Raw genomic sequence first — 16,271 nt, forward strand, 5'->3', positions numbered from 1 at the left:
GGGGGGCTTGGGGGGGGGGGGGCAGCCGACCGTAGGGAGGTCCCCACCCCCGGGCGGATTGGGAGGGGCTAGTGGGGGGGGGGGTTGTGCATGGAGCGCCAGCCTTGGGCTCCTTTTGGGCTTGTTTTGGGCTCCCTCGGTTCCTACTGAGGGAGCCCAGTTATATATTCCCCTGGCCCCTCCTCCCGGCCACCATTTTAGGTTGAATGACCTGGTGGCCGGGAGCTCATTAGATTAGTTAAAAATTTTATTGTTGTGTGGTGTTTAAGACTTCGACATGTCTGGTGAGGATTATCGCGTTTTGGAGGCGATCCGCCTCTTGAGCGAAGCAGGACGCCTGGACCTGGTTCTAGGTGACGTGCCTGGTGCGGCGCGTCCTCGGCGGCAGGCCTCGGCGCGTGTTGCGGCGGTGGTCGCGGCGTGTGGTTCGCCGAAGAAGTCACGGAGGGAGGCGGTAAGTGAGAGGGGCCGCCCGCGCTCTAGGAGAGCGGCCCCTAGTGTTGTGGCGCATGCAGAAGGGGAGACGGTTCCGCCGCGCGAAGCGGGGTTGGGGGAGGGTGAGGCGTCGGCTCCCCTGGTGTCCGTGGGGCTGCCGGTGAGGTCGCTTTCAGTTCCCGCTATTAGAGGCAAGCGGGGCGGTAAACGTGGAGGCAGGAAGCGCTCGGTGAGGAGACGGCGGTTGGCGCGCATGCGCGCGTTCGTATCTTCGAGCCTCGCGCTGGCAGTGAGAGTGTGTTGCCGGCTGTTGGGCCGGATAGGCAATTTATTGATTTTTCGGATCTGGAGGCTCGGAGGGCTGAACAGGTTGGAAATCTAAAGGCATGCGAAGGGGCTGGTGGTGATCGTTTTTCGACGCCGGCCCGTGTTTCTGAGGGGGTTTTACAGGCTAGTGATGTTGCCTGTGGTACAGTACAGTCTGCTTTTGTCCCATATAGCCCCCTGTTGTTTTCCCCCCCTGCCTCATCCCGGGGGGAGGTGCTTTCTGTGCACAGTGGTTCTGTGGGGGAGGGGGAGTGGGCGCAGGTGGAAAGGAGGGCTGGGGCAGGTTTGCTGGGTCTGCAGTCTGGTCGTGTTTTGTTGGTTGATCCACAAGATGTTTCTGGGTCTGGCGGGGGGTTCATTGAGCCTTCTGTGGGTGGTGCTGTTGGTTTTCCTCTGCAGGAGGGTGGTGATAGGCAGGTGGGTGCTAGATCTTGGGAGGGTTTGGATGTTTTTCCTTCCTGGGCAGAGGGGGTCCGTGATGCGGGCAGGGCTGCACCCATCCAAGGGACTGATATGCTGAGTGGTTTTGGGGGCACTTTGAGTTTTCCAGGTTTACCTGTTGGGGGCAGATCGCTTGGGAGGATGGAGCAGCCCCGTTCTGATATCCAGCAGAAAGGGCAGGGTGGACTGGCATCGGGTCCTGCGTCTAGGATTGTTCAGGAGTTGTTGAACTGGAGTAGTGGTGGTGAGGACGTGGAGCCTTCCCCTCCTCGGCGAGGGTTGTCGGTTCGATCTAAGGGGTCTGTTTCTCGGGAGGTTGGTCAAGTGCAGTTTCAGGATTCTAGTTTTTGTATGGCTAGTGGTGTTGGTAGTTTTGGCCGTGCTGGTAGTAAGGGTCCCGGCACATCAGTTCAGCCTTTTTCTTTGCAGGTCAGAGAGCGTCGTGGAGAGGCAGACTTGGTAGGGTGGAGTGCGGCCCAGTTGCACCGAGGAGAAGGGAGGGTGGAGCCTGGCGCGGCATACCCCGTACCGGCGAGGGACCCCGGCGCGGTCAACGTAAGCAGGTCAGGCGCGACCTCGTTGGCCCCAACGTCTTCCTTTCAGGATCTCGGCGCGGTCAGCAGAAGCAGGTCGGCGCGTCCTCGCTGGCCCCAACTTCTCTTTCTACAGGTATCGGCGGGGTTGGCAGAGGCGGACCAGGCGCGTCCTCGCTGGCCCCATTGTCAGGTTCTTTGGACATCGGCGGGGTTGGCAGAAGCAGGACCGGCGCGTCCTCGCTGGCCCCAAATGTTTCTTCTCATCAACAAAGGGATTCCTCGTTGGTTAAAGTGTACAAAACTGGTCAACGTTCGGGGGAGTACAGACGGGTTCAGTCGGCTCCCCCGCCTCAGGTGTCAGTACGGGCTGGTAAGGCCCAGGTTGGTTTCAGAAGTCCGTCAAAGGTGCTGGCCCCTCCTAGGTTGGAGGAATCTTTGGTTTTAGATTACGATGAGGAGAGCCCTGAGGAGGGCGAGATACGTGCTGAGGGTCCAAGGGGGGGGGGCTTTTTCACGCTTCTGATGATGTTTTACAGGCACCGGTGGTGGTGCGTCCGAGAACTACAGTCTCCAGACCAACTCGGGAGAGCGGCCCCGCGGTGAGGGTTCCTCGGTCAGCCGAAGATGTTGAACAGATGGCATGGAGAGCGAGGCCGGCCCAACTGCCTTTATTGAATCCAGGTGAGATTGCTGGGCCGCGGGACAAGCCATTGATGATTTCTGTTGGAACGGGGGGGGGGATCCTCCTTCAGAGGGTGTGGATCTTAAACTCCACAAAGGTCGTTATGTTAAGGATCAAGGAGTGGGTACGGGTGACGGGGGTGTGGGTTCTAAGGTGGATTCTGGGACTGTTACGGAGCCCATGGAGGTAGGTAAGGATCCCCCACACAGCAAGGAGCTTAAAATAAAGAAATTGCCTTACATGGGCGTCACGAAACCGTTGGGCGCTCATTTAATGCTGTCCACTAAGGAAAGGATTTGGAAAGGGGAGTACGTGGAATTATTGAAGCTCTTACATAGGGAAGTTAGGTCTAAGGAGGGGTCTAAGGAGGAGGAGTACGAGTTGGCCAAGCGCCCAAAGGTTCCTTTGACCATAGAAAACTGGACAGCGGCATTTCTTATATATGCTAGCGTGTACTGTGAGAAATTCCCTGAGCGCTGTGTGGCCCTTTTTAAGTATATGGACGTGATCAGAAAGGCGCAGATTACTGGCAGTGGTTATGCCTGGTCACAGTACGATGAGGAATTCCGGGCTCGGATGGCTTGGGATCCTGAAGCGAAATGGGGGGAGTTAGATAATGACTTGTGGCAACACACTATGGGAGCATCGGCGGGTGGCAAGACGATTTTCACTGCTAGTGGGTATCCATTACCTTCACGGCCCTTTCAGGGTAAGCCCACTCGGGGAGGGGTGGGTGCAGCTGCGTCAGCCCAATCCGCCAATGGGACCTGTTGGGATTTTAACAGAGGATATTGCCCGAGAGAGTATTGCAAATTTAGACACAAATGCTCCCAGTGTGGTAGAACGCACCCACTGTCCAGGTGTTGGGGACCTCGAGTTACAGGGGGCAGACAGTGGTCACAGCAGACAGCCAATGCCCCTGCTCCTGCACAGCAGCCTCAGCCTAACAGGGGGGGAAAAACACTTCTGGAACTGGGCCCAAAGGCTCGTACGCCAGTTAATCCTTTTCACTTGGCTGTGGCTCTGAAGGGTTATGGGAATGTCGAAGCTGCTAAGTTATTGTTGGATGGTTTTCGGGAAGGTTTTCGACTTGGTTACACAGGGCCGCGGTTGCGGCGGTGGTCAAAGAATCTTTTGTCAGCCAATGAACATCCAGAGGTGGTGCAAGACAAATTGGATAAGGAAGTGCGTGAGGGAAGGATGGCGGGTCCTTTTGATGATTGGCCCTTGGAAAATCTTATTGTCTCCCCAATTGGTGTGGTACCTAAAAAAGAGCCTGGGCAATTTCGTTTGATTCAACATTTGTCATGGCCGGAGGGCTCATCAGTTAACGATTTCATTGATGGTGAGGCTGCTTCCATGTCGTATTCTTCAGTGGATGTGGCCATGGCCCTGGTTGTCTCTGCCGGCACTGGTGCGGCAATGGCAAAATGTGACATCAAATCTGCATTACGTTTATTGCCAGTACATCCTGGGGATTGGGATCTTTTGGGGATTCAATTTCAAGGAAAGTGGTATGTTGATAAGGCTCTACCAATGGGTTGTTCCATATCCTGTGCGTTATTTGAGACCTTTAGCACATTTCTCCAATGGTTTTTCACCGACACGTCAGGACACCAGCTTGTGACTCACTACCTGGATGATTTCTTTTTTGTAGGTGCTCCCAATTCCTCAGCATGCCAGAAGGCTTTGCGAACATTCCAAACTCTGATGGAATTTGTAGGTGTGCCGTTGGCACCCGAAAAGACAATGGGCCCCTGCGCGACCATGTCCTTTTTGGGGATTGAAATTGATTCTACTGTTATGGAGGCACGCTTACCAGTTGATAAAAAAGCAAAAATGTTGGACCTCTTACATGTTATGTTGAACAAGGAAAAGGTGACAGTGAAGGAAGTTCAGGTGCTGCTGGGTCATCTTAATTTTGCTTGTAGGGTGGTCAGGGCAGGTAGAACTTTTTGCAGGCGTTTGGGTAGAGCTCTGTCTGGTCATTTTTTACCTCACCATCACGTCCGCTTGTCAGCAGGTGTTAAGGAGGATCTGCGGATGTGGGTAGCCTTTTTACACTCTTTCAATGGCATTCCTCTGTACAGAGAAGAGAATTGGATTTGGGACGTCCAAATTTTTTCAGATGCTGCAGGCAGTGCTGGTTTCGGTCTCTACTGGCAGGGCAGATGGTGTGCTGAACAGTGGCCTGCTGCGTGGAAGAACGGAGGCAGGAGTATTGCCTTCCTTAAGCTTTTCCCTGTGGTGGTGGCGTTGACTTTGTGGGGTCAGGAGCTTGCTCACAAAAAAGTACTGTTTCGAATTGATAATAAGGCTGTGGTGGACATTATCAATCGGCAGTCGGCCAGGGATGCTCACATCTTGAAGCTCTTGCGAGTCTTTGTGTTGGGGTGCTTGACGTATGACATCAGTTTTAAGGCCTTACACATTCCTGGGGTAGACAATGACATTGCGGATGCTTTGTCTCGTTCACAGTGGGAGAGATTCCATGGGCTAGCCTCGGAGGCGGACAGGACGCCGACCAGCATGCCAGAACATCTGTGGACTGTAGGCGAGACAGGGTTTTGCAGTTGGTGGTAGGTTCGCTCGCAGTTTCCACTAGGGCAGCGTATGAATTGGCCTGGAAAGAGTTCTTAGAATCTGGGGCCGGCTGGCGCGCTCCGGGCTGGAGACTATCTGAAGATGTGGTACAGTTCATTCTTCACTTGATAGACAGGGGTCTGACACGTGTGACGATTGCTGGAAAATTGGCTGGTATTGCGTTCATGGGCAAATTACTGTGGGGCTATTCTCCTTCAGCAGGGGAGGTGGGTAAGCGCATGCTGGAAGGTTGGTCTAGGGAGAGGGGTAGGGAACATATGGTTCGCCGACCTTTGTCTTGGCAGACATTGGCCCGAGTTTTGCAGGTTTTGCCCTCAGTTTGTTTGAATGAGTTTGAGGTTTGTCTGTTTTCTACTCTTATGGTTTGGATGTTTTTTGGTGCTTTCAGAGTTTCTGAGTTACTGGGGTCGAAAGTTGCTTTTGGGGTGGGGTGGGGGAATGTTCGATTTTTGGAAACAGGGTTGCACATCTGGCTGGCTCGGGCAAAAACTGATCAACACAGCAAAGGGAGGGGCATTTGGCTGGAAGCTTCTTCCCCTTCTGAGACGTGTCCTTTGAGGTGGGCCAGGCGTTTGCGGGACTGTTCGGGGGCCGCCTTTGAGGGCCCTGTTTTTCGACATATGGATGGTTCCAGGGTGACTGAGTACCAACTGCGCATGGTTTTGCGTAAAGCACTGCGCTTCATGGGCTTGGATGAGACACAGTATGGTACGCATTCTTTCAGGATTGGGGCAGCAACAGAAGCTCATAACAGGGGTTGGTCGCAGCAAGACATTATGTCTTTAGGGCGTTGGTCCTCCAACTGTTTTAGGCGCTATGTGCGTACTGATCCTGTTATGGCGCCTGCGGATGATAATTTTTCTTGAGTTTGATGCTGCTTTTCTTTTTCAGGTTCAGTGGCCGGCCCCCGTTCTACTGTCATGACGATCTGGATAGTGGGACATTCCTTCATTAGGCGCGCGGAAGATCAAGCTATAAGAAGCTATTTTGGTCCCACACTTGGTTTTAATTCTCGTCTTTTTAATGTTGTATGGAAGGGGAAGGGAGGTATGATCTGGAGGGAGCTTATCCCGGCCTTGAATTCTTGGTTGGTGGGAGGTATTTGTCCTGATGTATTGCTCTTGCACCTTGGTGAGAATGACCTTTGTGGGGTGAAAGGAGTGGTTTTATTGAGAGCGATGAAGAAGGATCTTTCCCTTATTCGTCAACAATGGGCGGGCTGCCATGTTTTATGGACAGAGTTGGTCCCTAGAAGAACCTGGAGGGGTGCGATCAAGCCTAGGGCGGTAGATAAGGCGCGAAGGAAGTTGAATTTGGAGGTTTCCCGTTTTTGTAGAGATCTGAGTTTTGGGCGGGTGTCCCATAAGGACGTCCGTTATGACACTATGGAATTCTTTCGCAGCGATGGTGTTCATCTGTCTCGTATAGGGATGGATTTATATTTATTGGAATTGCGAGAGGTGCTCTCCAGGTGCTTGAAGATTCAAAATTTTTTGGGTTGAGGTGTTCTGGTTCCTTGGTTGGTCAGTTTTGGGGGGCAGAAAGAGAGGAGGGTAATTCCTTTCCCCCTCTTTTCTGGGTGGCGGAAATTGGGCGTTCTTGGTCAGCAGGAACATGAAGGTTGTTGGGTTTTTGCTAAAGTTGGGCTATGGCTTGAAAAGTTTAAATAGTTGTTTCGTGGGGTGGTTACAAGGTTTTGGGTAATGTAAGTTGTTGGTGGATAATTTTTGGAATGTGATGTTATGCGGTGGGTTGGGATGATATTTAAATGATTATCAGGTTTTGGTATTGTTTGAATTGTAATTATGTTGTGCTGGGTGGGGGCGGGGTTTGTGACGTGTTAGGGGCGGGCCTGACGTTGGGGTTGTAAGGTAACATCTTATTTAGTGAGGACTAGTTTTGTGAGGCGGTTGCCAGGTTTGTATTGTTGTAAATATGCACCTGTTTCAATAAAAGCGGCCTTTTGCACACTCTCAATCTGGTCTGGTGTCTGCTCACCCCCCCTCACCCCTCCCTCCCAAGGGGGGCTTGGGGGGGGGCAGCCGACCGTAGGGAGGTCCCCACCCCCGGGCGGATTGGGAGGGGCTAGTGGGGGGGGGGTTGTGCACGGAGCGCCAGCCTTGGGCTCCTTTTGGGCTAGTTTTGGGCTCCCTCGGTTCCTACTGAGGGAGCCCAGTTATATATTCCCCTGGCCCCTCCTCCCGGCCACCATTTTAGGTTGAATGACCTGGTGGCCGGGAGCTCATTAGATTAGTTAAAAATTTTCCCTCCCTCCCTCCCTATTCTCGGTTAGCTCTTTTTTCCTCTTTTCCCTGGGTCTTCTATTTATTTATTTAATTCCTTTTATTTATTTATTTAGTTTATGCTTCCATGATTTTCGGGTCTTTTTGTCGGAACAGGTGGATATGGGGTAACAATCAGATTTTGTTCATTGTCGCTTGGAACAGGTGCCGTGCGGAAATTGGGCGTTCTTGGTCAGCAGGGACATGAAGGTTGTTGGGTTTTTGCTAAAGTTGGGCTATGGCTTGAAAAGTTTAAATAGTTGTTTCGTGGGGTGGTTACAAGGTTTTGGGTAATGTAAGTTGTTGGTGGATAATTTTTGGAATGTGATGTTATGCGGTGGGTTGGGATGATATTTAAATGATTATCAGGTTTTGGTATTGTTTGAATTGTAATTATGTTGTGCTGGGTGGGGGCGGGGTTTGTGACGTGTTAGGGGCGGGCCTGACGTTGGGGTTGTAAGGTAACATCTTATTTAGTGAGGACTAGTTTTGTGAGGCGGTTGCCAGGTTTGTATTGTAAATATGCACCTGTTTCAATAAAAGCGGCCTTTTGCACACTCTCAATCTGGTCTGGTGTCTGCTCACCCCCCCTCACCCCTCCCTCCCAATAATTACTGAGATTCAAAGCAACATGGGCAAAAATACAGTTAAATCTATGTGCCCCCACCTACCTTCCTCTTAAAAATTGCACCACGCTACAATCCTTTTCACAAAATTAACAGGCCAATGAAAGCAATGGACTCCTTTGTTTTGATTGCATTGTGAAGAGAGACAGCTACATTTACTGGGACCAAACGAGCTACTTATCATACACAAAAAGCTCTCAAAACCAATTGCCCAAAATGTGCACAGAGACTCGACGTGACTGAAACTAGAATTGCTGATATCAAAGTTGTTTCTACCAAGTAGAAAGTTACAGCTAAAAAAGGGCATTTCCAGTTTCAGGAGGCAGCTACCGGTTGGTAGCAACATAGGAACAATTATTATTATTATTATTATTTAAGCTTATAAAAAATGGTAAAGGGAAATTACCTAAAGACTTTCATTGTATTGTTGTTTCATCCAGATTTTCCTCATGGAAACAGTTGATTTTTGAACTTGGCCTTTTCTTTCTCGCTATCACTTTACTTTTCTCACATTTTGAGACAAAACCAATCTGGCATTGTCTAGCTATGCTGGAAATGTTTTGCTCTATGAACAATTTCAGGATAATGCTCTACCTAACAGACCGGCAGTATGCAAAGATCATTCCTTATGCAAGATGTGATTTTGCAAAAGGTACGGTTACTCACCACTGGAACCTTGGACCACTTATTTTTACTGGAGACATCTAAGCTGAAAATTGCCTATATAATTATTATTTTGCTACTCTGAAGGAATGGACAATGCCATCCTGGTTTCGACAAATGAGGCCCAAATGGCCCATTCCTACTTTGGTGCTGACTGAAAACTCCATTCGTCTTGTATGCACCACTTTGTCTTCTTTTTGGTCCCCATTTAGTTTTAGTAAATATGTAGTAACAGTACTTGTGGGAGTTTACAGCTATCTAGCCTAATCTTGCACGTTGGGTGGAGGTACCTTTAATTTTGTAATTATTCTCCCATTCGTTGAGTGATGGGTTTTAAGATGAATTTTAGACTTCCGGTAGTAATGAGGATTACAGAGAGGTCACGAGTGGGGCCCAGGGCAGATTTCTAATGGCTGTTAGTGGCGGTTCCTCTGCAAGGAGCCGGGTTGGGGGCAGTTGGAGTACCCGAGTGACTAATAAAAAAGGAGACAAAATACATACCAGAATGCTAATTGCTAGTTTGGAACACATGTGTTTCTAGTGGAACACTAGAAGCATCCCCGTGGGCACTCAGTTTTTCCTCAGCGCAAAATGAGGGTTCCAACACAATTTCAATTATTCCAACTCTTCAATGTTTTATTACACACAGTTCATTGTATAATTCAACTCTTCTTTTCCAATTATTTTTATACATGCGGCATTGTAAAATTCATGTCCAATGCATTTCCGGTATATCAATCAGCCCTTCATCAGGGAACAACACTAAAAAGTAACAAATGAAAACATAATGAGCACAATTTGTGTAAGGTATCGGTATTTCTGTATCCTATCTGATGTTTTTAATGTGGTTAAGGTGACTCTTCCTCTTTCTGGTTAACAAACATTTGTGGCGTACGCTCCGTGCGCTTCTTGGTGAGATATGATCGTGGGATATAATATAACGTAACCTAATGCACCTTAAACACCGTGAAATACAAGGTATTGCAGCAAACGCTGCACTTACATGCCGTGTTTTTACCGTAGCATGGTCTATCTTACATCGCGCAAGCTGTAAGAAAGCATAAACTACCAAGAGTTACCACCATACTATTGCCAGGTTTGACCTGCAATCTCATAAACCGGCATAGATGTTATCCCAAACTAACCTGTTCTCCATGATGCGGAGAATGTTCTCTACTCTTCCGACAAGAATCCGCCTTTTAGGATGCCAAAAGCGTTTCCTGCACTTCCTGGTTAAAGCGAAAAGTTCTGATCACGAGGTTTATGGAACTAGATGAAAGACTGTGCGCTCGATCGCGCTGAAAGTTCAAATGAATATCATAGCAGCTTTCACAAAGCTCTATCTGCAATGTAAAAGAAACTCGCCTACGGCTATTCCATAGTGATAATAACCCGATCTCTGACACAGGTATAAAGTAGAGCTCAGAAAAAAAGAAGCTAGAGGTGAGGCCTGCTGTCCAGACCTCAGTGCTAGTGTTCTGTCCCATTACAAAAGTTATGTTAAATTGGATGTAAGCAATTGGAAAGTGCTGTCTTACTTACAGGTCCCTAGTATATGGTATCCAGGGCATGTAAGATGGAGCACCCATCCACGGCTGCAGCACTGTTTGTGCCACCCAGAGTGTGATAAAAGACAAAATGGCTCCCAGCCTGCCATTGCCGACTGGAAGGGCACAGTTTACACAGCTAGTTCAACTTCGCCATTTAAGCTAACAGCAAAGTTACCATTTCCATTTATAATATATGCAAGTCTCCTCTAAGGAAGGCCCAGAAAGCCCTATGGCAAAGAGCTGCATATTGTTAAGCAATCGTCGTCAGCATCATCATCATCAAAAATACTTTGTTTGACCCAAACAACCATCAAAGCAAATGTGAATAGATGTGAATAGAAATTTGCAAGTAAAACAGCATAGCATTAAAGTATTAATTTCAATAATAATACAAATATTAAAACAGGCCCATCAAGGTTACCAGTATTGATTAAAAACTACATACGGTTGAAGATTCACGTAGAGTAATTTTTATGGGAGCAAAAATTGTAATGGACATAATACAAGCTAGCCTCTCAACAACCATAAAAACACAAAATGCCAAATAAGCTTATGTAATGTCATTAAAACATTCCATCTGCCAAATGGTTTCTGAATAATCAAGGTCAAAGAAACAAAGAATTATAAAACGAATAAATCAGTTCTATAGTACATAGGTGAAAATCTATTATACAAAATACTAAACTAGCAGCATAATTACAATTTCCAGACTTGGAATACATGAGTAATATATGTGTTCTCCCTTATCAATTGATAAAGGGGGTTATATATGTGTTAGCAGCACAATCCTTAAAATTATAATTTTGCTGAGGAAAAATTAACTAGCCGAATTGACTACCAAAGGGTTATTGGCTGCCATCCCAGCTTGGCTTCCTTCTGAATGGGACTACCTACCTGGGTACTGTAAGGTATCAAATTAACCGTGGCATTAAATCAGACTGAATGCCCAAGTCAAAATTAATGTCACGAGTAAAGTTAACATTTTAGAAAGTTGCCACTCTGTGCCCCAGCCAGTCCAGTGGCCTCACACAGGCTCTGGCATACAAGCAGCTTTTTGCCCACCTAGGGAACGTGTGAATGACTCCAAGGCTTAGGAACAAAGGCAGTTGCCACAGAGTGAGGTGTGACCTATTCTCCTAGGAAGGACACTAGGGTGTTAGCCCAAAAGGCTAGCTTCAAAGGGGAGTTGCATTTGATGGGCCGGTGGTGATAACACTACCCAATAGGCTGCCTTTTGTCCATGTAGACATGTTGGAGACAGGGACAGACAGGGAAACCCCATCCCCAAACCGATTTTCTCATGGGCATGTAGCCCTTAGGTAGCCACAGCTCTTGGGTAGGCTACAAAGCGCCTCACAGTCGAAAGAAGATCCTGTTGTCTTAAGAGTGGCAAGAATACTGCACTCTGGGATTGCCAAATGCCACACATCACCTGAACTTTGTCACCAAAGAGGAGGGGACCTACTAGCCCACTGGCTAGTGACTGCGTTGTCCCCTCATGGCACTTTCCCAGGATAAAATGGGCACCCTTGATCTTGGTACACATTGGATTTGGACAAAGGACCGAAAAAGGACTACCCTGCTGCACTTTGGGCTACTGTAATTTAGACTGTGCCTGTGGCTCCTGGCTCAGGGGAAAAGTTGATTTCCGTCCCCAGATCAGAACAGTGACTCCAAGGATCAGACGGCTTATCCACTGCAACAAGCTTCAGGTACAAAAGAGCTGAAGAAACTCAAACTGGCAAGCTGGTGCCCACTACAGACGTTTTGCCACTACCTACTGTAAGGTATTCAAAGTGAGTGATCCTTGATGGCCAAAAGTTGCACCAGAGTATGCTGGACACAGGAGTGCTGTCTAAGTCTGGACTCTGCGCCAATGAGGGACACTAGACCCCAACATGGACACTTGTTGTGACCACTGTGTTGCGAGATCAGTAGCCCAGTCACAGTTGGCCTTCAACTGTCACAAAGAGGACGTCGTGGGAACCCAAGTTCAGTGGCCAAAGTCACCCCACTGCACCCGTGGACTGAGGGATCACCTGCCACTCAACCCCATCGACCGCACATCACCAGGAGCATCTTTTCATCCGGCATTCTCAGCATCAGAACCACTCCAATGTAGTCTATGGTGGTTGTTTCCTAAAGGCTGGAACAGGACAAGAAAAGGCTCTGGTGGCCAGGTAACAGTTTAAAGTAGTTTCAAAAAAGAGAGGGTACCCCACTTTCACCAGGGAACAGGGTAGGAAGACAGTGAGTCAAAGAGGGAATCCCTGGAGTCTACTTGTTCACCTATGCCCTAAGCCCTGTCTTGTCAGGGAAGAAGGACCTATGGTGCACTGTATATCAGATAATATAAAAAGGCTTCCACAAAGAAATAGAATCGTTAACAATCTAATTGTATTAAAAACCAATGTCTAGGCATTAAATAAACAGAGCAAATTCATACAGATCATTACAATGCAGTTTAAAATTCAAGGAATATGCCTTGAAGGGATCATACACAAATAAAAACAATATTACACAAACACAATAATAAAATGCACAATTGATTGAGACATATCTAGAACATATAAACAATTTATGAGCAAAAGACAAAACTACATATCATGACAAAACCCCTCGTATCACTGTGGCTCACAGATATCTCTGCCACTAAATTTTTCCTAGATCCAACAGCCTCAAGGAGGGGTGATCTTCGGGGTCCGGTTCGAGGGCGACGTAGGTAGACTACGGGTGCCGAGCGTCAAGGGTGGTGTGCCGAATACGCTCCCACCCCCCTCCTGAGACCCATGGTGTTCATTCCCAACACCTTAAAAGTGCAGAAACGATCAGTAGAAGCCTCCTAAACCAGGAGTAATTAGGAATTAATCAATTATTCCTAATTTTTTGGCACTTTTTTTCACCCCCCATTTTTATAATTTTCACATTTCACGTCCCTAGGTAAGGGTGGGCCTTAGTGGGCCCATACCGCCAGGGTTTATCACACCCAGTCCTGACGAATTGCCGGGTAAATTAACACCGTTTCGATGGCAAGAAACATGTCGACTACCCTCTAGGATCCCACCACTCAATTAAAAGTGGACTGGGTCCTCACATATATTTTATACCTTTTGTCTTTAGTGATCATTTAATAAAATTACTTCAGATACACTACTGACAATTTTAAATACCCTCATCACTCACTATATGTTTATTTCCATTCAACACGCCCTAAACTCACCAACCCTCTCTGCAGTAATTCTGGCGTGGCAGCACACCAAAGAGACACTCGGTCTCTTTGGTGGGGCCCGATGATGAAGCATGTCATCACTAGGTGGTGAGTGAGGGCCTTCCTAAACATCCCAGTGTGGTTGTTACCGTGCTCCCTAGAATGGCTTAGCCTCCTCCCAGACACTCTTCTTTTGTTTATGGATATCTGACCGGGGAACAAGAGTGTCATATACTCTCCCTACCTCTCTCCTTGACATACATGTTTGTGTGGAAGCCAAAAAAAAGTTATTCTAGGAAGCAGTCTTCAGAAGAAAGTATTGAGCAATATGTTGCTCGCTTGAAAATGTTGGTTAGCTCTTGTGAGTTCAAGAATGCTAAGGAGCGATAGATTAGAGATCAAGTTGTACTTAATTGTTACTCTAAAAAAGTTCAGGAGCACCTTCTTTGTTGCACCAATCCTTCTTTAGAGAAGTCCGTGAAAACTGCTAAAGGCATTGAATGTTCTGCACTGTCAGTTAAAGTTTTGGCCAACGCAGCTGCGTGTGCCGCCGAAATCTTTGAGAGTGCTGTTAAAAAAATTCAATTGTAGAAGCAAACAAGGACACCCTGAGTGGGATAAGTTTCCTGGGTCAGGGTAAAGCAATATAAAGCAAAGGTAAAAACCCAGGCAAATTATAATAAGATATCTGGCAAGGTAAGATACAATAGGAGAAAAAACACAAGGAGAAAACACAACGTACTATGATAGCATGAGGAATTTAAATATACTTATAAAAATTGATATGAACATACTCAATGATACAAATTATTCTAAAATTCTTTAAAAAACTATTTTTCAGTCAAGTTGATGTACAATATTCAGGGAAATGTTAAAGCATTGGTAGTTCCCAGAATTGGTAGAAGAAGCTGACTTCAGGATTTTAGAATAATTTGTATCATTGAATATGTTCATATCAATTTTTATAAGTAGAATTAAATTCCTCATGCTATCATAGTGCGTTGTGTTTTCTCCTTGTGTATCTTACCTTGCCAGATATCTTATTATAATTTGCCTGGGTTTTTACCTTTGCCTTATGTTAAACAAATTCAAGACAGTCATAAAACTAATAGACTTATTAGAATTAATACATATTACTGATGTAGATGACATAATAATTTGAGTAATAGCCCCGGTTGTCCTGCCCAAGGGAAGAGATGTAATAAGTGCAAGAAGGAAGGGCATTTCATGAAAGTTTTTAAGAGTGGTGTTATGCTGGTTCGCGCTCCCCGCACCACGAGAGTTTGAGGACGCCTTGCGCCTCGTGGGCTACAATAGAATGGAAAGTTGGGGTTTTGAATGAGCAGGGGAGGCAGTTGGTGTGGGCTGTTGTACCAGCCAAGTGCTGGGGTCCGTCTTTGCTGTGTTACCAGAATAAACCACCATACTTACCTGCATCAATATCCTGTGTTTCTTCGATACACACAATAGCAAGGGGAACTTAGAGGGAACAATGGGTACTGTTAGGGAAAGCCCTCCACTCAATGAAATTCAATCCAAAAAATCCCTGTACCCAGGACTCAAGTTAGTAATTATCTAACGGGCATGAGAACCTTCTCCACTAGAATTTTCAATCGTAAAATTCTGGATACACCTCTTCTTGTTTCTATGTTTAGGTATTCATTGTCTCTAATGCCCTACTGTCCCAAACAAACACATAGTTTGTAAATACTAATACTTGAGGGGGGTTCACTGTATTTTCAACTCGGCGCGACCTAAAAAGTGTTAGCCCTAAATAGGACCATACATATACCCACACATACAAAGATGATACAGAAAAAATGTGTGGCGGAGAGGAAGGCACCTCAAGGGCGAACACCCTCGGGGCGATCTGGTCAGATGTTTACCAAATACTTTGCCCCTTTCTCATCATAGGTGGCCATTCCTATTCCAGAATATTGTGAACAAGTGAAGAAAAAGGATTAAAGAAAAAGGTGCAAAGCAAGGAGCTTAGAGCATGGCTCCTAAAACAAACAAAACAGAGTGAGAGTAAAATCAACAGTCAGACCTCCTGAACCCCTTTATTACTAACTGAGGTATGCACTGCTGAAATAAAAAGGCTGTTAGCTTATTGTCGCATACCACTACCTGCAACCGGCATGTTTCACTGCCCAATAGACATTATGGCAGATTCATCAGGGTTAACACTCTGTTGCTGCACCCACTTCAGACATCTTTAAAACAGGAAGCCTGGATCAGCTATGCTCACTCGTACCAGCTGAAAAGGCAATTCTCCGCCTGGTTGTTGGTTGTAGTATCAACCGTACCACCTTGATTTAAGAACGTTAAATCATCCCAGGAACCTGGAGAAGGTTCTCATGCCCGTTAGATACTTACTAACTTGAGTCCTGGGTACAGGGATTTCTTCGATACACAACAATTTGTCGACAAGGATTGGCTTATCATACCACCACTCAAGAGGCTACTTCTAAGTCACCTTTTGAGATCCTGAGAGGTAGGTCTCCTCGGAGTAAGTTAGTGCCTGCTTGGTTAAAGGAGTGGGGATCCAATAATGGTTCTTGCAACTCTGAGTTGAGGGTTGATGTAGTCTCTAAGAGTGCTGTGAAGGTTGGTGATTGGGTCAAGATCAAGTCTGGTCGCATTGTTAAGGGACTGTCTAAGTTTAAAGGATCCTACAAGGTTGTGCGTGCTTTTGATTTTTATATTGTTGTTTTAGACAATGGTGAACATTGGAATCGGCGCAGAGTTGCTCTATATCAGAGAGGAGGAGTGTGTGAAAGAAAAGAGGAGAGAGAGTGTGGCGGTTATCTCTTTATGGATGATATGGAGTTCGATCCTCTTGGTCAAGGGTGACTTGCTTCTGCTCTGACAGATGAACCTGTCGCCCCAATATGTCTGGGTGGTAGAGGCACTACCC

General features: G+C 46.9%; 1 protein-coding gene across 1 annotated transcript in view; it reads right to left on the minus strand.

Moving 5' to 3' along the window:
- Positions 1–16,271, minus strand: part of PMS2 (PMS1 homolog 2, mismatch repair system component) — a 152,910-nt gene that overhangs the window by 125,603 nt on the left and 11,036 nt on the right. The gene's annotated exons all lie outside the window — the stretch shown is intronic.

The sequence above is a fragment of the Lissotriton vulgaris genome, chromosome 10 (genome assembly GCF_964263255.1).
Source record: "Lissotriton vulgaris chromosome 10, aLisVul1.2, whole genome shotgun sequence".
NCBI lineage: Eukaryota > Metazoa > Chordata > Amphibia > Caudata > Salamandridae > Lissotriton > Lissotriton vulgaris.